We start from the raw sequence: 26168 nt of genomic DNA, 5'->3' as shown, positions 1-26168 counted from the left end.
GCCTCTGCGATTGTTATTTTCTTTTCTACTCAATTAAATTACGTGCCTCATCAAAATTAGGAGTAACCCAGGCTCTGTCATTAAACATCATGGCTAATTTTCCAACTCAGTGCCACTTCCCACATTTCACTTGATTCTCCCAAAATCCATAAATCTCATGACCTTAGCTTTAATCTCTTGGAAAAGGATCAGGGGTAAGATGTATAGTCATGGGAACAAAGCAGACTGCTGTAGATCAATCACCGTCTTTCCTTCTCATTAATTTCAACTTACATCTGCTCATTTTGAGCTCCCAGTGAATTCAAATGTTGTTTCCTCTTGCGTGACTTTCAGCAGACCTTTTTAAATGTGTTTTGAATTAAGAGGTAGTCCATTGATGTCTCTCTTCCACATACACTGAATAGGGTGAATTCTATCACTCCACATAAACCGTTACGCCTATTTTCCAATCAGCAGTGGGATAAAAAGTCCAATGCTATCTTCCACTCCTGAACTTGACCCCTACTGGAATGGTTGACCGTTGATAACCCCTGAAGTTGCCCAAAACACAGAGTCAGGCCTCTCTTCTGTAATAGGAGATGGATTATGCTCTACAAACTATTAATTTTGCTGGACAGCTGACTGGTCCTGTTCCCTCCCGATTGTTTGCAATGATAGATGTATCCAAGTCCTCTGTTTTGTTCATAAACAGCTTGATATTATGATGGGAAGAGCAGATGCCTGGCTTGCTTTCAGCTCCACGACAATCCTGAGGGAATGGTAGTGATTAGGGAACCTCTTCTAAATCTGCAATACTTTCAATGAGCTGCAAATACCATGTCAACAAGGAAAGATACTCAGTTGAAAAACCTTCAAATCGTGATTGACGTGCCTGAGAAATAGCATCTTAATAATTGGAATGTAATTTTCCTTTGCTCCATTGCAGTCATGTGAGTTATATGAGACTAATCTTAATACAATCTCTGAATTCTGTACAGGCTTCTGAATATATAATTTCATTACCAGTGAGACCAATTCATCATATCTTACAACATTTTGCATGTTTAATACTCAAGACAATATAAGGGATTTGAAGGAAATTATAAATTAAACATTCCTTTCCTGTTTTGCTCATTACATTGCTGTACAAATAGTTTGTCCAAATTGTTTCTAACATTAAACAGTGATCATATGCAATGTTTGAGTGAAGGAATGAGAATAAATGGTCAGAACGATAACAGCAGCACTTTAGCCTTAAAGGGTTAAATCGGCCCTCAGTGGCCAGAAACATCGGCTTTCAGTTGGATATATACAGAGCGGAACTGTTGGCGTTGCGGTCAGCACAACACTTTACAGCGCCAGCGATGAGACCGAACCTGAGTTCAAATCCCGCGCTGCCTCTACGGAGTTTGTATGTTCTCCCCGTGTCTGTGTGGGTTTTCCCTGGGGGGAGGCTCCAGTTTCCTCCCACTGTTCAAAACGCACTGGGGCTGTAGGTTATTTGAGTGTAAATTGGGTGGCATGGATTAGTGGACTGAAATTGTCTGTATGTCTAATTTTTTTTAAATTAAAAATATAAGTGTGCTGGAGAAACTCAGCAGGTTATGCAACACCCATCGGAGGTAAAGAGTGACAATCATTTCATGCTCTGATTAAACCTGATGAAGGGCCCAAACCGAAAATGATGGTACCCTTACCTTCCTATGAAAGCTAGTTTCTCCAGCATTGTGCATTGCATCCGAACCGAGCATCTCCAGACTTTCATGTTTAACTAAATTTCTGTTGACTTCTGCATTACTTTGGGCTTATACCCAACAGTCCTCCCAGTGACAATGTGGTAATCACTGTGGCAATATCATACAGACCAAAAGACTACTTGTATCAAAAGGAGCATCCCATGGGCTTCCCAATCAGCCTCAATGAAAACATTGACAATTAATTTAGCTCCTCCCCCCCCCCATTTAGCTGCAATTATCAAACTCTTAAATGAAACCATTTAGATACATTCAAAATGTTTATAAATATAAAGAAATACATTACAAAACCAAAAACTATGTAGAATATTCTGATATCAGTGTCTTGCAGTCATCCATGGTCAGCTTTAGATTTCAATACCAAGGATATCTGAAACCTCACCAGTGGCAGTTCCAAAATTTTAAGCCCTTTTACTCTGCCCTTGAGTTAACTGCCTTTTTACCATTTCTCTTACCCTGTGAAAGTGACGAAAACTGTATGGGGGGAGGGGCCATTTTCATCCCTGAACTTTGTCGCCAAAGTTGATAGTATCAGAGCTGATGTGTTTCGCATCGGCTTCAGTGCAAAAGGCTTGTCCACCTCCTGGGACGCCGGGTTGCCGTGCAAAAGGTTACACTGAACCAGCTTTTCTTGGTTCAGTGCGAACACTCCGATCTTTAAATATGGTCATTGACATGCCAATTTAGTGGGATCTCTGTGTAAAACGGGCAATCAACTGCACTCTTGTTACAGCGTAACCATCAAAGCCCCATGCAGGGGTCTCTCTTTGAGCATACCTGCCTATTATGGGATGGAAGCCAATCTGACGGACAGTCTTCACCCACACAAAAGCTTACCATCTCTATCCTTCCCTTCATTTCATACAACGGTTCTGTGGCTGCCAGGGAGAGGGTTGCTTTCTTATACAACGGTTCTGTGGCTGCCAGGGAGAGGGTTGCTTTCTTAGACAACGGTTCTGTGGCTGCCAGGGAGAGGGTTGCTTTCTTAGACAACGGTTCTGTGGCTGCCAGGGAGAGGGTTGCTTTCTTATACAACGGTTCTGTGGCTGCCTGTGAGAGGGTTGCTTTCTTATTCAACGGTTCTGTGGCTGCCAGGGAGAGGGTTGCTTTCTTATACAACGGTTCTGTGGCTGCCTGTGAGAGGGTTGCTTTCTTATTCAATGGTTCTGTGGCTGCCAGGGAGAGGGTTGCTTTCTTAGACAACGGTTCTGTGGCTGCCAGGGAGAGGGTTGCTTTCTTAGACAACGGTTCTGTGGCTGCCAGGGAGAGGGTTGCTTTCTTATACAACGGTTCTGTGGCTGCCAGGGAGAGGGTTGCTTTCTTAGACAACGGTTCTGTGGCTGCCAGGGAGAGGGTTGCTTTCTTATTCAACGGTTCTGTGGCTGCCAGGGAGAGGGTTGCTTTCTTATACAACGGTTCTGTGGCTGCCTGTGAGAGGGTTGCTTTCTTATTCAACGGTTCTGTGGCTGCCAGGGAGAGGATTGCTTTCTTATACAACGGTTCTGTGGCTGCCTGTGAGAGGGTTGCTTTCTTATTCAATGGTTCTGTGGCTGCCAGGGAGAGGGTTGCTTTCTTAGTGATCATGCCAATTGGGAACTTTCTGAATTGCTCCCAAATGAAAAACCACAGGTCCAACTTTTGCACCTAATTCTGACTGGAAGTTGCCACAGAGTTGTTCTTAATGTGTTAATCATCAATTTCATATCTGGATATTTATCAGCAGACCATTGCTTGGACACTGCCAGAGCATGGGGTGGGCGCTGAGGTTGAGATTGTGTTTCTGAGTCCATGGTTGTCTCATCCTATCAAATGCTCCATGGCCTTGTCACCCAACTCAATCATGACAGGACCCCATGACATTTGTCAGATTCAAGCCAAGCTGTACTTCCCAGTATTTCATGAATACAGGTCAAACCCCTTTCCCTCACCCACCTCATCGCTCTATAGCCCTTTTTACATTGAGAAGCTGCCTAATTGCCCAGCTAAAATCTAGTATTCACGCTGCTGAGTCCTTTTATATAGGGATATGGCTTCCCAGGGCAAAAGGGGTGGGCCTTGATTCACAGCAGAGCCACCCTCTGCTGTGGTGTAGAGCATATGCAGCAGGAAGTGAATCACTTTTATTATGATTTTGACTGAGTCCACGATTATTTGCAATGATTTGTTAGGATTGGCTATAAAAAAAACTTCCATTTATAAAATGCTTGGTTTCACCTCATTACGCCCATTTCAGCCAATGGAGTGCCCATTGGTGGAGCAATTCACGTCATTGTTTCTTTTCTCTACAAACTTGATTTCCCTTCTCTTTGGGGGCTCAGAGTATGATATTTGCATTTACCCAGCAATGCTCCAGTTTTAATTGGGCCACAAGTTAAGAACCTCGCTGCGAATCTGTCCCAGCAGGTGACGGGAGTCATAGGACATCTGTTGCAGACAGAGCTGCAGTGCTGCCGGACCTCACTGGAGTAGCACCTCGCCGGACCGCTCTGGCACCTCACTGGCCCGCTCAGGGCGGCGACGGCTCTATCCGGGATCAATGGCCTTCTTCATTACCCATAAACCCCCACGCAGCACCAGGGAACTGCAAATGCCTGTTGCCACCCCCCCCCCCCACTAAATGCGTTGCTCTGATAGTGAAAACCTGCGTCTGGGATTGGATGAATATTGTGCTTCAAACCACTTGAAGTTTGGAAAGGATCAACATCACAGTTCGACACTGAGTTTGCAAATTTTAACTTTAAAATTTGCGGGCTTCTGTCGCAGGCTGAGGACGTCATCGTGATGTCATCAGCCATCCCCTTTTCGAGCTGGTTTCATTCGTTTAGACACAAGGCGGCATCATTTCACTTCAACTCTGACACGAGGTGCAAAGGCAGAGGAAAGCCAGAGGGAAATGGACACGCCGATCTCCCGTTTTTGCATTCACGCAGGTAAGTGAAGCACAGGAAATCCAGAGAATCTCTGCCTTGAAGCCTCTATGTAAAAGGGGCTTATATCTACCCCAGTTTTGATAGATTCAGATTTATTGTCAGAGTACATACATAATTTCACATACAATCCTGAGATTCTTATTCCTGCGGGCAAGGCAGAATTACCACATTGGTGGTGCAAAGAAAACTGTACAATATGTACACAAGTAAACAAATAAATAAATGTAAACAAACTGTGCCATGCAGCGAGAGAAAATAAAAATCAATAAAGTGCAAAAATAAGAGTACTGATTGAGTTTGTCATTGAGGAGTCTGATGGTAGAGGGGGAGCAGCTGTTCCTGAACCTGGTGGGGCAAGTCTGGTGGCTCCAAGACCTCTTCCTTAATGGCAGCAGTAAGAACAGAGCAGGATCCTTGATGATCGCTGCTGTTCTCATACTTGATCTACACATGTTCACAGGAAATGAATGTGGTCAATAACAGAATTGAGGTCATTATGGTTAGACAGGTTAAGTCTGCAAAAAAAATTACAAGTCGTTGGACTGTCATTGAGTAAGCCAAAATATTATTAACCTGAGCAAACTCGTCAAAGGAAATGAACTTGTTCTCTTCACAATGCTCAATCCATCTCAGTTTGAAGGTTACCATTAAAGCTCATTGCTTTCCAGCTAATGGAAATAATATTAACTAAAAATTCAAATGCACACCATTGGCTTACTTCCACAAAGTGAAGAGCAGCATCTTTTGGTGACATTCCAGAAAATTATCCAAGGATCACCTGGAATGTCGTCGTTGTATCCCTGCTGGAGAATAAAGTGATTCCTTGTGTGATGTTCCCTTTGAAAGCCTAACCTGCCAAGTCCGTGGCAAGCAGTGCCTGTCAAGCATCGGCCTGCACAACGACTCCAGGATGCACATATCAAACCCCACAAACTGACTGAAAGGAACCATCATCATCTTATGGGATGGATAGCCAGAAAAAGAATAAGGGCTGCTATAATTTCTAGCCATTAATTAATTCGTAGAATTGCAGCAGATGCTGATTTTGGAAAAATCTTCTATGAGGAGGAATCCCATTGGAGATGGGAGTTATCAAGTTACCCAGTATTCCTTTCTGCAAAGGAGAAAAGATCATTGTTTGTGAAAGAATAAGACCGACCTGTTTCAGAGTAAAGAATCCAATTTTACAAGAATACAGGTGCTCCTCTCCTTACGACATAACGATTTTTCAAAGTTACGATGGTTCAAATCCATACTTTCAAATTCCAGTTTATTCCCATGCTTGTGCATCCCCAACATCCAGCAATTAATGTTAGTTCAATGCTTCAAACATCCTTCATGCCCAGTGTGTTTTCAGTTGTGTAAGTTAATGCTTTATTCAGTGTGGTATAAAAGTATTCAAAATTTAATTATGTGGTTTTCTTTCTCGACATGTTTTTTTTATGACTTACAATGGGCTTGTTGGAACGTATCCCATCGTAAGTTGAAGAGCACCTGTCCAGAGTCAGGTGTCCAAGACTGTGCCTAATAACCTGATTCACAGAGAGAGGGTTGTCACTGAGCTACAATCAATCATGTGCCTGGTGACTCCTTTGTATTACTGGCTCAATACTCTAGAAGCCAATGTACATCAAGCTGCAAGAGAAAGAGAATGATGAAATAAGCTGTAAACCCAAACAAAAGTGGGAACAAGATCTAAACATAAAGATAAAAAATGAAATATGGGAAAAGCTATGCTCCGGAACTATACAATAAACACGAGGTTACGCATGATACAATATAATTGGATACACAGGCTATATATCACGCCCCAAAAGTTAAATAAATGGGACCCAACAGTATCAGATAGATGTTTTCGCTGTGAGAAGGAAACGGGAACAGATGTCCTATGACTCCCGTCAGCTGCTGGGACAGATTCCCAGCGAGGTTCTTAACTTGCGGCCCAATTAAAACTGGAGCATTGCTGGGTAAATGCAAATATCATACTCTGAGCCCCCAAAGAGAAGGGAAATCAATGGGCATGTGAGAAAGTGAAAAAGTTTTGGGAAGATCTAAATCAGGTATTAAATAAAATCACAAAAAGCAACATACCAAAAAATCCAGAGATTTTTCTTCTAAGTAATATAAGAAGTAAAGAATTAGGCCTCAAACTGGATGAAGCACAAAAAAGATTTATTATGAGAGCCTTTGCTGTAGCAAAAAAAGGTATAATGTTAACCTGGAAATCAGAAGAAAGCTTGAGAGTACAGCTATAGTACATAGAAATGGATAAATGTAATTCATTGGAAAAAAATAACATATAATTAAAAAAATAAAGTCACATTATTCGAACAAATTTGGGAACCGTACATGGCACACAACAGAGGGGGCCTACCACGGACCTCCACCCCCTAAAATTATAGATAGAGAAGATGACGAAATGAACTGACCCAGTGTGTAAAAGTAGATGACACAATTTTCTTGTTTATTTTCATTGTGTGAAGACATTGTTTAATGGGTTTATTGTATTGTATATGTTGAACGTTTAGTGGGTAGGGAGGGGGGTGGGAAAGAGGGAGGGAAGGGAGGGAGGGGGTGGGAAGGAGGGAGGGAAGGGAGGGAGAAAAAGGGGAGAAAATGACACTGTATATTCAAGAGGGAAAAGTTTGTGTGTATTTTAGTTAATATGGTTCATAGTGTGAAAAATAAAAAAATTAAAAATTAAAAAATACTCTAGAAGCTAGGACGACACATCACAGCTGTGCAATTTCCATCAGTTAATTTAGATTTTAAAAAAGCATGTTTTATAATGGTAATTACCAATTAAAATAAATTTCCATCTTTTTCTCTAAAGCTCAACAGGAGATGAAAATCTGGCTTGTATACGACATCCTCTCAAAAAAAGCCAATTAGTTGAAAACAAAAGAGAGGTATTAAAATGGATTGCAGCAGTCGGAGCAGTAGCCCATGATAACTTCTCAAGGACAGTTAAGAATGGCCAATAATTGCTGTCCTTGTCAATGAAGCCTGCATCCAGAGAGGTAAATATTTAAAGCAAAAGCGTCCTGTCACAGATCCATAAAATTATCAACAAGGACCTTCTTAGAAATGTTTATATGGATTATTCGCTGAGACATTTCAGACAAATGGACTGGGATAGTAATATTTTTTTTATCTATTGCTGTAGCAGAGTGAAAAGTCAGGCCAAATTCCATCCCTTGGAGACAGGTATAAAATAACTCGAGAGTTATTTTATAAGAAAGATCAATAGAATCTGCACTGAGAAACAGAGGAGGCTCTAAAACACCCACACTCAAATTGGAAGTCTCTGAACAGCATCATCGACAAATCTCTGAAGCGGGTTCTTTTCCATTCGATATTCTTCGCAGTCTTGTTGGTTTAACGATTCGGAGACTTTATTTATTAGCCTCTAGAAGAATAGAGAAAGGGGGTAGGGAGCTGGAGTAAAGGTGAGAGAGAGAGAAAGAAAGAGACCTCACCCCCTCCCCTTCTCCAATCAGAGAGTGGTCTTTCCTAGCCCTCTCACCCATCACTTCAGCTTCTCTTTCAAGTTCAGGTTTCATTATCATCTAACTGTTCATATGCAACCCAAGAAACAACCATGTTTCTCTACAACACAGTGTACACACAGAATATAATAATCACATATATGGTGAAGAAGGCTTTTAGTATGCTGGCCTTTATCAATCATTGCATGGAATATAGGAGTTGGGAGGTGATGTTGAGATTGTATAAGACGTTGGTGCGGCCTAATTTGGAGTTCTGTGTGCAGTTCTGGTCGCCTAATTATAGGAAGGATATAAACAGAGTGGAGAGAGTGCAGAAAAGGTTTACCAGAATGTTACCTGGGTTTAAGCATCTAGAGTATAGGGAGAGATTGGACAGATTAGGTCTTTATTCTTTGGAGCGTAGAAGGTTGAGAGGGGATTTGATAAAAGTATTTAAGATTATGAAAGGGATAGACAGAGTGGATGTGGATAGACTATTTCCATTAAAAGGAGGAAAGATTAAAACAAGAGGACATGAGTTAAGAATTAAGGGGCAGAGGTTTAGAGGTAACATGAGGGGGAACTTCTTTACTCAGGGAGTGGTAGCCGTGTGGAATGAGCTTCCGGGAGAAATAGTGGCGGCGGAGTCAATTGTATTATTTAAGAAAAGGTTGGACAGGTATATTGAGAAGAAGATGGAGGGTTATGGGCATTGTGCAGGGAGGTGGGACTAGAAAGGGGTGTTTGGTTCGGTGCAGACTAGAAGGGCCTAATGGCCTGTTTCCGTGCTGTAATTGTTATGTTATGTTATGTTATGTTACATAAAGATACAATTTAAAATAAATATATAAAAATATTGTGTAATGATTTCCTTGGTTTCAGGATACTGTTCATCAATCTCACTGCAAGTGAGAAGAAACTATTTCCCAGCCTGGCAGTCCTGATTTTGATACCTCCTTCCAGACAGCAGTAGGTCAAAGATACTGCGTGCTGGATGGAAAGGGTCCTCAATAATTCTTTGAGCGCTGTTAAAGCAACGCTCCCAGTGAATGCTGTCAAGACAGGAGAGGGAGACCCCAGCAATCTTCTTGGTCATTTTGATGATCCTCCATACGATTTCTGGTCCGATGGTTTGCAGCTACCGTACCATATCGTGCCTTACAGCAGTGATTCTTTGGGAGCAGTTCTGATGGGAATAATCAAATATTCCCATTCAGAACGCCTAAGAATCAAACAAAACAAAAACCAAGAAACATAACTCAAACTTGTCCGACATCATGGAGGTCCACTTGGAATCGGCAGAACCGGTAGAATCGGTTAACTCCGTTGGGCCAAGAGACCTTTAAACAGCTCACGCAAGTACAACAGCTCTGCGGGAGTTTTAAACAACTCAAGCAGGTACAGCAACAACTCCAGCAGTGGACCCACAAGCCAGGCAAAGAAGCTCTGACCACATGGTCGGTCAAGCTGAGATGCCGGGTACTGAGGCTACCACTCTCTGCCATCCTCCTGGCCAACCTACAGTCCTTGGAGAACAAACTTCATGAACTCCAAGCCAGATTTCGACATCATCGGAGAGACATCAGGGAGAGCTGCATGATGTGCTTTTCTGAAACATGGCTAAACATAGACTATCTGGACAAGGCACTGCAGCCCAAAGGCCGCTCCTACCTTCACGCTGATCGAACACCAGCGTCTGGGAAAAAAACCAGTAGAGGCGGAGTTTGTGTCATCATGGTGCACAGATGAGACTGTCATGTCCCAGTCCTGCTCTCCCTACCTGGACCCTGATCTGCCAATCAAGTGTCGCCCATTCTACCTGCCAAGGGAGTTCACCGCCATCATCCTGGTCATAGTATATATTCCACCCAGTGCTAATGTCAGGCTGGTATTGGAGGGACTGAACACTGTGATAAACAGCCATGAGACAAGACATCTGAATGTCTGAATGTATTCCCGATCATTGTGTGTAACTTCAATCAGGCCATCCTGAAGAAGTCTCTTACAAACATCACATCCAAGACCAGGGGAGCCAACATACTCTACACCACCATGAAAAATGCATACTGAGCCATACCACATCCACTCTTCAGCAAGTCTGACCACCTGGCTGTACTTCTACTCCTAGCATACAGGCAGAAACTAAAGACCACAGCACCAGAGGTGAAGACAATGGTTGAGGGAGGTGGAGGAGCGTCTGCAGGACGGCTTTGAATTGGTGGACTGGAACTTATTCAAGAACTCATCCTTAGACTTCAATGAAAATCCAACAGGTGTCACCGACTGATGCACAATCAATTACACAAAGACTGAAGTACAGGAACTGAAGGCTTTTTTTATTAGCAAGAGATGGACAGCATCCCTTGTATTGCTGGCTCACACTGACCTGGGCTCGAACTGGGGCAGGCTTGTAGCATAATGGCCGATATGGGGGAGAAAGGGGAGGAGTCACGGGCCAGCTAGTGAGAGCGGGGTCAACCAGAAAAGGTCATGTCATTTACATATACAACAGTGGTTTCACCACACCAATTTCATCAAGATCTGCATACCTTTCTTTTATTCAGACTCCTGTCTGTTTTATGCTGATACCTTGTTGAAGGGCTCAAGCCTGAAACATGAGTTATATAATTTTGCATCCTATGGACGTTGCAGGGCCTGCTGAGTTTCTCCAGCACTTTTGTGTATTTAGTACAATCATAGCATCTGCAGAGTCCACGCTGCTGAAGATCCAGCTGCGCTGGATGGGTCACGTCTCCAGAATGGAGGACCATCGCCTTCCCAAGATCGTGTTATATGGCGAGCTCTCCACTGGCCACCGTGACAGAGGTGCACCAAAGAAGAGGTACAAGGACTGCCTAAAGAAATCTCTTGGTGCCTGCAACATTGACCACTGCCAGTGGGCTGATATCGCCTCAAACCGTACATCTTGGCGCCTCACAGTTTGGCGGGCAGCAGCCTCCTTTGAAGAAGACCGCAGAGCCCACCTCACTGACAAAAGGCAAAGGAGGAAAAACCCAACACCCAACCCCAACCCACCAATTTTCCCCTGCAGCCGCTGCAATCGTGTCTGCCTGTCCCGCATCGGACTGGTCAGCCACAAACGAGCCTGCAGCTGACGTGGACTTTTTACCCCCTCCATAAATCTTCGTCCGCAAAGCCAAGCCAAAGAAAGAAGCATCTGCAGACTTTTTTGTTTCACTGACATTTGAGTAGTTCAGACAGATCCATTAGTTATCCCGGGGTGGTTTATAGTTGAGCTTAGAGTCATACAGGGAGCTTCAAGACCCTGACAGCTGTGAGTCAGAAACTGCTCTTAAACCGAGAACTACTGGACTTCAGGCTTCTGCATCTTCCACCTGAAGGGGGCAGTGTGAAGAGTTTGTGACCAAGAGGATGAGAGTCTTTTGTCATGTCAGCAGTTATTTTGAGGTTCCTTCAATGAACAGGAGGTCAGTGCCCATGATGGATCATTAGGCCTTTAGGAAGCTTGTTTGAAAATATAGGGAAGGTAGGCTAGCAGGAATTTGGTGGGATGAGCTAGCAAAGAACTGCTAAGCCGTTGAAATGGTTAACCCCATGTGAAATTGCTAATACATAGCCAGCATCAAGATTATTGTGGCCAATGCTTGTGGGAAACAGCTAGCAATGATGCAACCAGGGAAAGATCAAACTGCAAGGTGTTGAATGCTGCGCCAAAGACATTGGCAAGTCAGAGAATTGCTCTGGATGAATAGGAAACCAGAGGGCCCATTGCCCATGTTCAGGAGGAGACGGGACAGATGGCATGGAACTCTGAAAATTTAATTACTCACCCTACATCCTGTGGCATGCACTGTCTTCTCACCGTGGCAAAGTGATCGAGCTTGCACCTTTTGAAAAGCCACTTGCTGAGGACTGTGACTTTGTCCAGAGTAATCCAGACAGTATTGACTCTGATTGTCAGTGCTCTGCCCAATTACATTTAGTACAATATCAGGCTTGCACAAATTATGAACAACCAGAACGTTTGCACCTAGCTGACTCCACGACCAGCAGTGATGCACCAGGACTGGGTTAGTAGTCCAGCAGCCTGGACAAAGAGTCAGGTTCAAATCCTATTATGCCATATATGGAATTTTAATTCACTTAATAATCCAGAATTTTGTAAATGCAAATACACACAAAAATCCTTATTAACAGTAACTACAAAACCCATGTGATTGTCATAAAAATCCACTTGGTTCTCTAATGTGCTTCAGAGGCAGGAAATCTATTCTTATCCAGTCAGCTTTTTGTGGTTTATTCTTAAAAGTTATGCAATCCATGCAGGTTGAGGGGAATGAGGGAAGGCAATGTGGTCTTGTCAGCAGTGCTCAGATTCCCACCCCCCCCCAAAAAAAATTGAAAAAAAATTTCTGCTCCTACAACAGATTTCAGTCATATAATTCCTATCCAATATGGAGGGTTTCTCAAACATGCCCATTGTGAGCAACATCATACAAGTTGGCAGAGCTCACAACATGACAAATACTTTCCATGGAGCATAAGCCATATGAGGTCCTGGTAATGGACTGGTTAAATTACTGGGCTCGTAATCCAAGGACCAAGCAGGGCAACTGTGGCATTTAATATTCAGGTAAATTTGCATTCTGTGTAATAATTTGTTACTGTAAAGCAAACCTTAATCATGAGTGAGGATGATTTCCAAACTACAGGAGTGTCATTAAATAATTAAAAAGCTCACTGATATCTTTTAGGAAAAGAATCTTGCCATTTTTACCCAGTCTGTCCTATTTATGACTCTTAACCCACCACATGGTTCACTGGGAAATGGCTTAGCAAGGCATTAGAGATGGGCAACAAATGCTGGTTTAACACCCAGGCTCAGATAAATCAGTATTTTTTTAAATGATGATATCTGCATCCCTTCAAGATAAATCCTGCTTTATGCTGAAAACTTATAAATCCTAAGCTATAGGTTAGAAATTGTCTTCCAATTATACCAACACAAACATTCACAATGTTCCTGAGATTCCTTTGTTGTCATTTAATAGGAACGGACCTGAAGAGGTCTGACCGTGGGAACTCACCTTGGGTCAATCCTGTGCATATAATTTTGATGCAGGGCTCTTGAGAGAGCTTTGGAATATCCTGAAATTGCAAAAGGATGCTGGTATTTCCAACTTGATTACTGTTTGGAAAAGTTATACTCAAAATCACCAATGCTCTGGTTAATTCCAAATCTAAATCACCACAATGGCTCAAAAGACTTTTCTAATTAGATGGAAGTCATGCTAGGAAGGGAATGGGTAGATAGTGAAAGGTTTGCTGTACAGAATAAGGGTTGCAAGATAACACAAATTGGAAAGCGCAGAAAAAGATAATGAAGAATGATTTCAATAATAAGTACAATAAAGCCGCTGGTATCCACCATTCATGAGGATTAGTCAATGTTGGATAAGAATATTTGCTTGAAACTTACTCTTAAAATGCCTAATGAATACACCTGCATAAAGAATAAACAGTTTAAAAGACAAAAATATACTATCCTGTACTTACACTGAACAAACTTCACTTACATGAATCTTAAGGCATTTTACTTTATTTTCAGTCACATTAAAAACATTTAACCACCATTGTATCTGCAGGTTCCTCCCCCTCCTTAGAGCTGCTCAAAAGATGAACAATAGATAATTAACCGTCCCCTTCCCCCAAGTTTACTGATAAAACCTCTGACTCTTAATAAGCTGGGATAAGGAAATTCTTTAAGAGTTACCCCACAGGCATCAACCAGTTCTACACTCTTGGCGACACAATTTTATTCCAACACAACTTTATTCAAAGAGCTGCTATGAGCAAAACACGACCAAAGCACTCCATTGGCTGAATATCTGCTTGATTTTCACCAAAGGTTTACGCGCTACATTAGAGAACGTTTACTTTTACAATTTTAAACTTGCATTTTTTACCTATTATTTAACATTTTAATTTAATTTCCTCGATTTGTCTGCTGGTTACTTGAATTCTGGTTACCAGGGGTTTAACTGTAGTCAGCAGCAGATGGACCATATTGAGACCACTGAAGGTTCACCATGCAGTGACGACCTATGGATGAAAGCTCACCGTGAGTGAGGTCAAGGATTAAAAAAAATCTTTTGATTGTAGTCTGTCAGATGCCAATTAGTAGGCATCAAATAAGTAGAAATGAAGCAGCAGAACTAAAAACAAGTGGAAGAAAAATTGCCACCTCCTTGGAAATTAGTAATGAAGTCAAATGAAAGTAATGGTGTGTGATAATGACAAAGTGAAGGACAGGACAAAGGAACAATGGAAAGGGAGAGGGGAACTAATTCCGATTTTTGGAAATGACCACAATTTGAATCAGATGGGAGTCTGATTAAGGCAGAAGCGAAAGAGAGGCCTGTCGATGAATCTAACATATAGTCCTGGAACAGAAACAGGGCCAACTCAACCATGTCCGCCTATGCCTGCATTAGGCCAATATCATTAGCCACGTCAAGTTAGTAAGAATAACAAAAGCCACATTATTGCCTTGATAATATCGAGAGTGTTGACATTCTGTGGTTCATACTTCGGAATCTGAATAAATGTACTTCATGGATTCTGCAGAGCTTCACCAGACAATAAAACCTCAATACTGAAATAGCTTATGTGAACTAGAGGATGGGCATCCAACACTCAGAAGATACCTCACTGAAAGCTTCAAGGGGAATCAGAGCAATAATTCATGACCAACAATCTCATTTGTCCAGACTAACATAACTGTCCTAATATTGTGTCCATTACTCATACGTAACTACCCACATCTTATTTTCTGATTGAATTCATCAGTGGATTATATCCAATCTGTATGTGATAATACAAACTGTCCCCCTAAACACACATTCCACTTTAACTGGAAATAAAAAGTCTAAAAAAACCACTGTTTTAATCGTACCTAATTGACTCGTTATGTGCACGGTTTCATGACTCCAAAGGAAGTGGGCTAATGTCAGTTTTTCTCAAGCAAAATATCTCAGTAACATTTGGGTCTAGAGTAGTAATTTTCATCCTTCTCTTCCCACTCACATCCCACCGTAAGCAATCCCTTACTAATCACAGAGCACTGATGGCATAGGGATTACTTAAGGCAGAATGTGAGTTAGGAGAGCAGTTTGAAAACCACTGTTATAAAAGGCATCAAATAAGTAGAAGTCACGCTTGTGGTACAAGGAAATGAAGTGGCCAAAAGGAATCCTTTCCTCAAGGCATTATTCCCCTCGACATTGCCTTACTTTTACGTATTCTAAGTGATTTTCCTCAATTAAACCTGAATTTTAAAGCAGTGTGCTAATACTCACTACTTGAGAGAAAAGAGATGGCAGCTCTCGGCACAATCTAAGTGCACTTGTCAGGCAATGTTTTCAGCTCTGGACATTAATTCTGGGGAATGAGGAAGATGGCAGTCAACACCATTGCGACTTCCCCATATTTTTCATGTTTTTTTCCCCCCCAGACTGAAATCTTTCTCCCCTTTTTCTGCACTCTTGCAATAGCATCTGAAGGCCAGCTGGGCGAGAATGACATCCTCATTTTTGTAACTGCATGCTCTGTACCCCTGCCAAATGTTCCACAAAAAAAAACATATTTAGAAAGTTCTACAGATTAAATGAGGTGATCTTTGCAAGTACCAGACATCTTAATCACCGAATCTTCTTGTCCTCTGGGTCCCTTGAGCTTTAGTCACACTTCAACACCAGCACTCTGATTTTCTCATTTATCCCACAACATTAGGTTCCCTGCTGAAGAGAAATGCAAACAGTGGGTCTCCTCACTTCACAGCGAAACAGGATTGATGGTGGAAGAACAGCCTTTAGGCCACGGTGCCAAGTTAAAGAAATGAAGAAACCTTAGCCTGGAAATAGCATCACGTTCTTGGCATGAGTGGTGCAAATGTGCTTTGTTTGTGGTCATTCCCAGGTGAGATTGGGCCCAGTGGGAAACTGGGCTGGGCACTTTTGTGGGCCTGATGTTTTACTTGTGTTTCTAAATGCATCCAACATGTGAGTCAATGCCCATTTCCTACCCCACCCACATAACTTTCTCAAAGGTGCAACCTGAAGGCTCCTGTAACAGGACTGATTCCACTCAGAGACTTGAGAGGAGTACAAACACACTTTTAATAGCTTATAATCAATGGTTGGTGGATACAGCAGACCTCAGGTGAATCTGAGGTAAGGCGGGAAAACCAAGGTTTATATTGGGGTAGGTGAGGGTGGAGCCAAGCATTTGAATAACACACAGTCAGAGAATTCCAGTTCACTGCAGCTCCAAGCATCAGTTCCAGTATGAACAGGAAGAGATTGTGCCATTTTGTTGGTTTTATTATTACTTATAGGAGTTCAGTAAAACTGCTGGTATCTAGCACCTATGGGGATTGGCAGATGCTGGATAAGTTGATTTTCTGGTTGCTTGAGACTGCATGTTGCAGGATTGGCGAACTAACAGTGAGTCATGCTGATTTCAAACTTTTGTATTTTTTACCCATTTATTTTTTGCTTTTTTTGTGGGTTCCTTGAATTCCAGATAACAGATAATACTGTACTTTTGTAGCATGGGCAAATCTGACTGGGCAACTTCAAAACTCACTGCAGGCTAATGGGCCATGCTCTGAACTCCAGTCTTTTACATTTAGCTCCTGACATGCTCATTCAATGCATGACTCAAATACTGCTGGCACCACTCTAATGGTAAAGTTTCTAGGTGAGGTGTGTGGCTGATTCTGTAGCAATACACAAAGTGCAGGAGGAATAAGTGCACGTCAAGGAGCATCCATGGGAAAAAGAAGAGATTCAATGCTGGGGCCAGATCCCTTAATCGGGAATTGTTATCTATAATTGGGCTTTAGTGAGACCACATCTGGTGTACTCTTTTCATTATTGATCTCCTTAGTTAAAGCAGGACATAGATACATTAAAAGCAGTTCAGATAAGGTTTACTAACCTACTGCCTGGAATCGAAAAAATTTTTATGCAAAGGTTGGACAGGCTTTTATCTGCTGGAGTTTAGAAGAGTGAGAGGGGTTTTAATTGAAATATATACCATATTGATGGTATATACTGAGAGGTTTTGACATGGTGGATGTGGAGATAATCTTTCGTCTTGAGGAAAAATCTAAGTTTGTTTATCACAAAATACACATTTATACAGCCATGTAAAAACCACAATTCACAGAGTCTAGGATTATAATGGAAAGGAAGATCAATTAGCACCAAGCAAGGGCAGGATGAGAGCATTGATATGGGGTTCATTCAGGAGTTTGATAGCCACATCGAATGAACTGTCTTTAAGTTGTTTGATGCATGCTGTCAAACTCTTAAGCCTTCTCTGCAATGGTGGGGAGTGGGAGGGAGGGAGGAGCTTGTGTTCAGGGTGCAATGGGTCTTTCAGCATGTTGGCTTGCCTTTCCTGAGCATCAAGAGATGTAGATGTAGATGGAGTCAATGGAAGGAAGGGAAGTTTGCAATATGTTCTGAGCTGCATTGACCAATTTCTGTAGCTTTGTGCAGAGCAGTTAATGCATCCAAAAAGTATGTTTTTGATGGTGCATTATATAGAAGTTTCTGAAGGACAAGGGGAATTTGGCAAACATTGTTGGTCTTTTGAGAAACTTAGAGGTGCTGGTGTGCTGTCTTGATGTCACACGAGCATACTTGTCCCAGGTCAGGTCAGATATTTATTCCCAAGGACTTGAAGCTATCTGCTCTTCTGACTTCAGCACCATTATTGTGGACAGGAGTGTGAGCTCAGCTCCCATTCCTGGTCAATGATCATCTCCTCATTTTATTGACATTAAGAGAGAGGTTGTGGTCTTGGCACCATCAATCTGTTTTCTGCATTCTGACATCATTACTTGATACCCGGCCCTCTTTTGTGGTGTCGTCAGCAAATTAAAAAAAAAATTTTAAGCTCATTTTTAAAAATTTAGACAGACAACACAGCAACAGGCCATTTTGGCTCACAAGTCCATGCTGCCCAATTTACACCCAATTAACCTACACCCCATATGTTTTGAAAGGTGGGAGGAAACTGGAGCCCCTGGGGAAAACCCGCATAGACACAGGAAGGGAAAATACCCTACAGACAGCGCAGGATTTGAACCCCAATCATTGGTGCTGTAAAGGTGTTGCAATAACCACTACGCCAACCATCCTGCCCTTTTAAGGATGGAGCTGGAATAGTATTTAGCTGTGGAGACATGGGGGCAGAGGGTGTATAGTTGGGGACAGAGTATTGTAAGGTAAAACATCATGAGATGGGAATGTGTAGGGAGTTACCCTGTACAGGGCAGTAACAAGAAGGGGAGGTGTCCTTGTACTCCTGTTAGGTAAAACATCATGAGATGGGAATGTACAGGGCTGTAACAAGATGTAAATGCATCCTTGTACTTACAAGATAAGAGAGACATTGATGGATTGAGAGGCAGGAAGCTAGCAGGGAAAGGATAGCAACAGTTTTAGTCATTGGACAAGTAATGATATGATGATGTTCTAAGCATGTATCCAAGGGTATAAAAAATCACCATTTTGCTGATAACGGCAGAATGCATTCTCCGACTAACTTTGTTAGTCGCAAGTGTTACAATCCGGTAATAAAGAACAAAGAACCCTGATTTCGACTCAGCCTGGTGTTTGTCTCACTCATTCATGAACAAAGCAGACCTAACAGTATACATCTTTGAGGAGTGCCAATATTAGGGAGATTATTATTTAAACACCATTTAAAAGAGTAATGAAGGCTATTTTTCTTTCTTTCCAAGGATTGAGAGTTTGGGGTACTCTCTTTCTCAATGGGCAGTAGAAACAGAGTCTTTGAATATTTTAAGACAGATTCCTGATAAAAATATGTTGGTGCAAGCTCAATGTGGGGAGCCAGGAATGCAGAATTGAGGTTATCGTTGAGTTTACAATATGATCACTAACATTTATTGAATTGAATAGTCATAAAATTTATGGTGGCAATGAATATCCACTAAAAAAAAACATCTTTTCACCAAAGAAACCGATGTGGTAGATTTCTGATATAACAAGATATGGATTTATGAAAATTGAGCTTAAGGACAGTTAGGCAAAGAAAGTTCATGATTAATGTTGCAGATCTTGCAGAAAAATGACTCAGAATATTAAATAGAGATTAGTTCACAGATTAGGAGGAGATAGCTATAAAATAAAAAGCCAAGGCAATGATTTGAAAAGGAGCAGATCCTACATGGCAGATATCACCATTTTCTGAAGAAATCTGCTAAATAAATGGTTTTAAACAAAGGGACTTTATGCTTCAGAAAGTATTAAAACAAAGTGATGCACAGTAATCAAATAATAAAATAAATTTTAATTCACTTAAGATGGTGGTAGCTTGTCAAATTTTGTTTGATAATACTCCTAAGAAACAAACTGGGATATTTTGTGACTGTAAAGGCAATGTAAGAAATAGTCCAAATTCCAAGATCAAGCTTATTGTCACATGCACAGTGAGAATGTTTGCATAGCGTGAAATCTAACTAGTCCACCTGCACATCATATAGCAATTCAAAATATAGTACAGAGTGCAGTTACAGAGCAAGGGCAACATTATGTTACCAGCGTGAGGTTTGAGAGTGCTGCACAATAGCCAACAGGTCACCCTTGGGCAAGGTATAGTACCTGTTTAGCCTCCCAGCCAGGATCATGTGAAGCCATGGATTTACAGATGGTGGATGGTTTTTACAAGCAGATTCTACAAATAGGAATTTATGGTTGTAAAACTAAAAATGTTAGGCAGATGAACCTGCTGATCAATGGCCAGGGTTATTCATCAACTGCAACAGAAAAAGGCAATGAGAAACCACTTCAGTATTTTTCCCTTGTACAATCATGAACTCAACATTGACTGCGGTCTCAGCTCAAAGATGGAACCTTCACTGAAGGATTATAGGGAAGGCAACAAGCATCGGAGGGTCAGAGCTCGTGACTGATGGAGAGACATGGTCGCCCACACCGAACAGCGTGGCACCTGAATGATGGCGATGAGATTTGTTCAGAGTCTGATAGCTATAGTAAAGAAACTACTGTCCTTAAATTTTGTATGGCATTATCTCACTCATGAAGCTTCTTCTGGACAGGAAAAGGGAGAAGAGAGTGTGGCTGGGGTGGGATGAGTCCTTCAAATGTGTTGGCCGCTTGTCAAAGGCTGCAGGAGGTATAGATGGAGTTGATGGAGGGGAGAGGGCTTTGTCTGAGCTGAAGTCTATACGGAGTCGTAGCTTTGCTGATGTTGGAGTCAGGCTGGGGCAGAGGAGGTGTCTGATTGGTTGAATTTATTAACAGCTCAATTGCAAGTCCCTGCATCTGCTGAAAGGCCAATCGATGTATTGAGGGAAAGGGTCAATGATCAAATATTTGATGGGTAGAAACTGTTGATGGTTTTGCCATAACCAGCGCACAGAGGGAAATTGCCCTCACTTCTCAAATGGTGATGTGAGAAGAAACGCTATGTACTCAGTTTTGTAGAAATCTTTTAGTCAACGAAGGCACTGTGAAATAGTGGGATTTTAATTCGCACTGGTTCACCAAAGTCTTGAGACAGAGACCAGACTCTGTTAATCATATTCTGTCAATAACTGTACCAGGAGCAGGGAAAATGTAACCTGAAAGAAACATCAGTACCTAGTTACTTTTCCTTTGAAGTTTGTGGGATATTGATGTTCATAATATGGTCATTATATTTCTTACATTCCATCAGTAAACAGTATATGCTTTAGGAATTTAGGGCAAATGGGCAGTGCTTCTAACTCCAGCATTTACTACCCATTCCCAAGTGAGAAATTTGTATCAAAATGGTAAACACACTTGCAAGACCTGAATAGAGGACAAATCAAAAGGCAACCCACTGTTGTCATTAAGATCCCTTCACAAGTACTATATTGTGCCTGATACTGTGTATCATAAAGAAGAGAGTTATTCTCAAGTGGTAGAGTGGGAAGTAACCAAATCAAATCTAGTTAGGGAGAACTATGGAGGGAGTTTAGTGAAGTTGGGCGTGTTCTTTCATAGGTGAGGAGAGAGGTGGTGGTCATGGAAAGGGAAGCGGGAAAGCTGGTGACAAGCGATGGCATAAATCTCCTGGAAAGCAACAACTATATTTTAAGACTCAGACTGCATAAGAAAATCAGATGAAGAATCTGGAGGAAAGATATTTAAATAATGAGATAAAATGGGTTAAACGAATGATTAGCTGTGATTTGGAGAAGGTCAGGTGTGAGGGTGGATGTGATCTGTCAGTCATGCACAACTGGATTTAAGCTATTGGTTTCTTTTTTTTTCCAATTTTTCTGTCAACTAAATGCTTGATATTGTTATAATTAGTGCACTCCAGCTTTGGACACAGCCTCTGCAAATCCTGCTTTTCAATGCACATGCCAAGCACTGAAATTAAAGCGGTTACTGATCAGTAAACATACAGTAATTCCACAACCATTAATCCTGCAACGTGAATGTCATTAAGCAACATCTAATTTGAAGATTAGATGTGCTCCAACAAAACCGAATCTCACGTACAGCCAATCCAATGTGATTCTATGTAACCTAATTATTAAGGCCACGCTCAGAACTCACATTACCAAATAACAGGTTTTACTTCACCTTAATTTCAGTTCCAATCAATAGTGCATCCATTAACATTGGATAAAGATTTCAACCTTATAAAGCTCAATGCACCTATCCCAAAGTAAACAGATCTAATTGAGATGTTGATATCTCCATCCATCTGTTTTGTTTAGAACCTACAGCACATGGAGAAATTTCACTTGTTCCACATGCTCCCTTTTATTCAACTCCAGTGTCACACTTCATAGTTGAACAACTTAAAAAATCTACCTTGCTTCACAGTAGATCTGTGCCTAAATAATAGAAATCATAAAAGTACATTATGATATATTGATTCAAATTGCAAAAGATCTTTTATTTTAATTAAATCAAATCTTACTCAGTTCCCTAACTCAGGGCCTAATATTCTAACAATTAATTCCCAGAATCTATCACTTCCTCTTTCAATGTCTGATCCATACTTGTCCACATTTCCTCACAACAATTAAAGAGATCATTTCAGCCCATGCTGGATCACAGACCAATCCCATTCCTTTTTCCCCTGTAATCTCCCGTTGTTCTCAACTCTCCCCGGATTCTACCACACAAGGGGGCAATTTACAGTGGCCAATTAACTCACGAGCTAGTCAGACTTCAGAACATGCAAGAGCAGCAGAGCATCTGGAGGATACCCAGCAAGTATGCGGAGAACATACAAATCCACCAAGGAAGTCAGGTGGCTTTGCAAGGCAGCAGCCCTGCTAAATGAACAAGTGCCTCACCCTTTTCTTCTTCTCAAAAATCTCCTCCATTTGGCCAACTTCACTGAATCTACTCGAAGAAAAGTCCCTCGATCCCTCAATGTGATATTGGGGGTTGGTCTGCCCTCGTGCCGAAGTTCCAGAAGTTGGCCTGAGGACCAATTTCAATATCCTGGCCCTCAGAAATCACCTGAAAGGCATCTCACTAGTTGTCCATTTTGGGGGTGGGGGGGGAAGGGTGACATGTGATAGCTGTCTATAAGCAGGGACCAACTTCCTTGCATGTTTGACAAGAAGTGCACTTTAGGGCCACTTGAGAAATCACGGTTCCTTGTTCCACTGATGCTTTGTTAGTGTGGATGCAATCCAACAAATGGTTGTGACCAATAGACAAAATGTTTTTAAAATTTAGTTTGATGAGGAGGTAGCATTTAGACCACGTACATGGATAGAATAGGTTTACAGGGAAATGGGCCAAAGCAGGCAGGTGGGATTAGTGTGCATTTTGGTCGGCATGGGCAGGTTGGGGCAAAGGGCCTTTGTCCACTCTGTATGACTCTCTAACTCTTCTCCGTTTTGAAGGCCTGTGATTGCCCTGCTCGTCACCACCTTCCCTTTCAGTGCTGACTGTTAGTGGATACGAAGATGGCAGCTTTTCCCTGAAAGAAGGAACCTTATCTGTTATTAACAGAGGGGCTTTGGAAGGGTGCACATTCAGAATTGCGAATAGGTGAATTCCAGACCGGGAAACCTCTTTTTAATGCAGGACCCAAGAATTATTTGTTTCATTTTGGCAGCACAAAGAAGGGAATTACATAATTAACCAGTATCTTTGGAAACACCTCTGATCCTAACCCAGCTTTCTATAAGAATGTACTCAGATGCGAACATCAGCAGCTCTGCTCAGGTCAACGGCAAGATGGTCGTCCAAAGTTGGATGAAGTTTTGCTTCTTTGTCTACTTAAGAGAAGGGTTGTGCTGGTTTCAGATAAACGGTTCTGCCACGTACCTTGGGAGAGGAGTTAACAACAGTGAATTATTAACCAGGACCATTTTATCGATGGGTGCTTGCTGTTCATCTGGGTTACATGGTTACACTTGTCTACGTCAACTTTAGTAAAGTCTTTGACAAGGTCCCACATGGGAGATTATTCAGGAAGGTTCAGGTGGTCAGTGTTCATGGTGAAGTATTAAACTGGTTTCAACAATGGCTGGAGAAGAGAAGCCAGAAAATGGCAACGGATGATTGCTTCTCAGACTAGAGGGCTATTGGTGTACCTAAGGGATTGGTGCTGGGAGTATTGTAGTCTGTAATGTATATCATTGATCTGGATGATAATGTGGTTAATTGGATCAGCAATTTTGCAGATGGCACTAAGATTGGAGATGTTGTTGTCAGCAAAGATGGTTTTCATAGGTTGCAGAGGGATCTGAACCAGCAGGAAAAATGGGCTGAAAAATGACAAATAGAATTTAATGCAGACAAATGTGAGGTGTTGGATTTTGGAAGGACAAACCAAGAAAAGGCATACATGGTAAATGGTAGGGTATTGAGGAGGGCGGTAGAATAGAAGGATCTTGGAATAAAGATACACAATCCTTGAAAGTGGCACCACAGAATAGATAGGTCTGTAAAGAGAGCTTTTGATATATTGGCCTTCAAGAATCAAAGTACTGAGTATAGGAGTTTCCATGTTATGGTAAAGTTGTGTAAGGTATTGGTGAGGTCATATTTGAAGTATTGTTTGCAGTTTTTGTCACCTAACCACAGGAAAGATATCAATAAGATAGAAAGAGAGCAGAGATGATTTAGTAGGATGTTGCCTGGACTTCAGGAACTGAGTTGCAGGAAGTTTAGCAGATGAGGTCTTTATTACCTGGAGCATAGAATAAAAGGAGATTTGATAGAGGTAGTGAAAATTATGAGGGAGATAGACACAGTAAATATAGGTAGGCTTTTCCCACTGAGTGTAGGTAAGATACAAACCATAGGTAAAGGGTGAAAGGGGAAAAGTTTAGGGGGAACTTCTTCACACAGAGAATGATGGGAGCAGGGAATGAGCTGCCATCTGAACTGGTGAATGCAGGCTCAATTTTAACGTTTAAGAAGAATTTGGCCAGGTAAATGGATGGGAGAGGTCTGGAGGGCTTTGGACTAGGTGCTAAACAGTGGGACTAGGCAGAAAAATAGTTCAGCAAAGACTAGAAGGGCCTCTTTCTGTGCTGTAATGTTCTATGGGTGAGTAGGATTAAAATTGTCCCTCAGATTTTAACCTGATAAATTTAATTTTGGGTAAATCGATTGGATTTAGGCCATTGTCAGTGGTGCCCTTTTTGCGTGTGTAATGATACAGTTACCAGCTGACCTTATTTCAGCAGATTTTATACCTGCTTTTATAATTCCCTAAATGAGGCCAGAGCTTTTAGCAATCAAAGAACTCGGAGTTCCAACCTAGAGGAAGGAAAATGTAAATTCAAGCCCCTGCTGCTGTTCAGGCTGCCAAAAGTGCTTTGTTTCATATTCCCTCAATTCAACTCCAAAAATAGCAACCTTACTTAAAGCTCCTCTGATAATTAGTCCGAGGAATAATTTTCACCCTCAGTAACAGCCTGGGTTGAACAGCTTTCCTAATTGAAAGCACAATTCTTGTGCTTGTTTATTTTCCTCAATTCCCTATCTCACAAATTAATTGAAATTTCCAATAACTTTTGTTTCCCTCTTGTACAAGAATAACATTACTTTAACTCTTTTTAGACACATCTTTTTTTTTGTTGACATTTTTTATGCCATTAAATATCTCATTTGCATTCTGTATTTTCAGAAATCATTTGCATTTCTTATCTTCAACAATTGTGTTTCTTGTTTTAAGTCCACCAATTGCACACACTATTTAAATAAACCTGCAGTGTTTCCTCAATGCCCTAGATTTTGTTCTGCACTTCAAATAAACCACATTTTATGGATTCCATGACTCCATGAATTCAAATATCCCAGTTGCATTCTCCATTTTCAACACAACTCTGTTTCTTCAATGTTTTGAATCCCCATTTGCGATCACTGTTTAACCTGAGTTTTGGACTTTTAAAAAAAAGACGACACTTGTGCTCCTTACTTTAAACGCCCCAATTATGCTCTATATTTAAATAGCCCATCTGGGACCCTGTGCTTTTCATAACTTGGATAATTTTTCAATGACTAGCTTTTCATTTCTACAGCCCCAGTTGCCTTCCTGTCTTTCTTGACAGCAACATTTTGTGGAAAGGCCAAGGGCATCCATGGAACAAATGACATGGATCTATCTGGGTTTTTCCCCCCCACATTTTTTAATTAATAATTTATGATATAAAAAAAAATTGAACAATGCAATTATGAAGTATGCCTCAAGATCAGAGAAAAATGTTATGATAATGTTCATAAGTACGTTCCAAAACTCAATCAAGACGCTAAAATAGTAAATGACAAAGAAAGAAATTCCCAAACCCCTTCCTCTATGCAAGATTGAAAATTACTGTTTTTCTTACTGTTTTTCTTTAAATTACTTTTTACCTTTAATTCCATTTGTTTCCAGGGGCAAAGACAAGATGATGGCCGCAGGGGGTGGGAGAGGGGGAGACAATCACCATCCTCCGCTGACACTCACCTCAGTCACTCATT

General features: G+C 41.4%; 1 protein-coding gene across 3 annotated transcripts in view; it reads right to left on the bottom strand.

Annotated features, from left to right (window-relative positions):
• The window catches only part of LOC138744465 (cGMP-dependent protein kinase 1-like), a 592254-nt gene that overhangs the window by 463908 nt on the left and 102178 nt on the right, over nt 1-26168 (bottom strand). The window lies entirely within an intron of this gene.

The sequence above is a fragment of the Narcine bancroftii genome, chromosome 10, assembly GCF_036971445.1.
Source record: "Narcine bancroftii isolate sNarBan1 chromosome 10, sNarBan1.hap1, whole genome shotgun sequence".
Taxonomy (NCBI): Eukaryota; Metazoa; Chordata; class Chondrichthyes; order Torpediniformes; family Narcinidae; genus Narcine; species Narcine bancroftii.
This window is presented reverse-complemented; position numbering and strand designations above follow the sequence as displayed.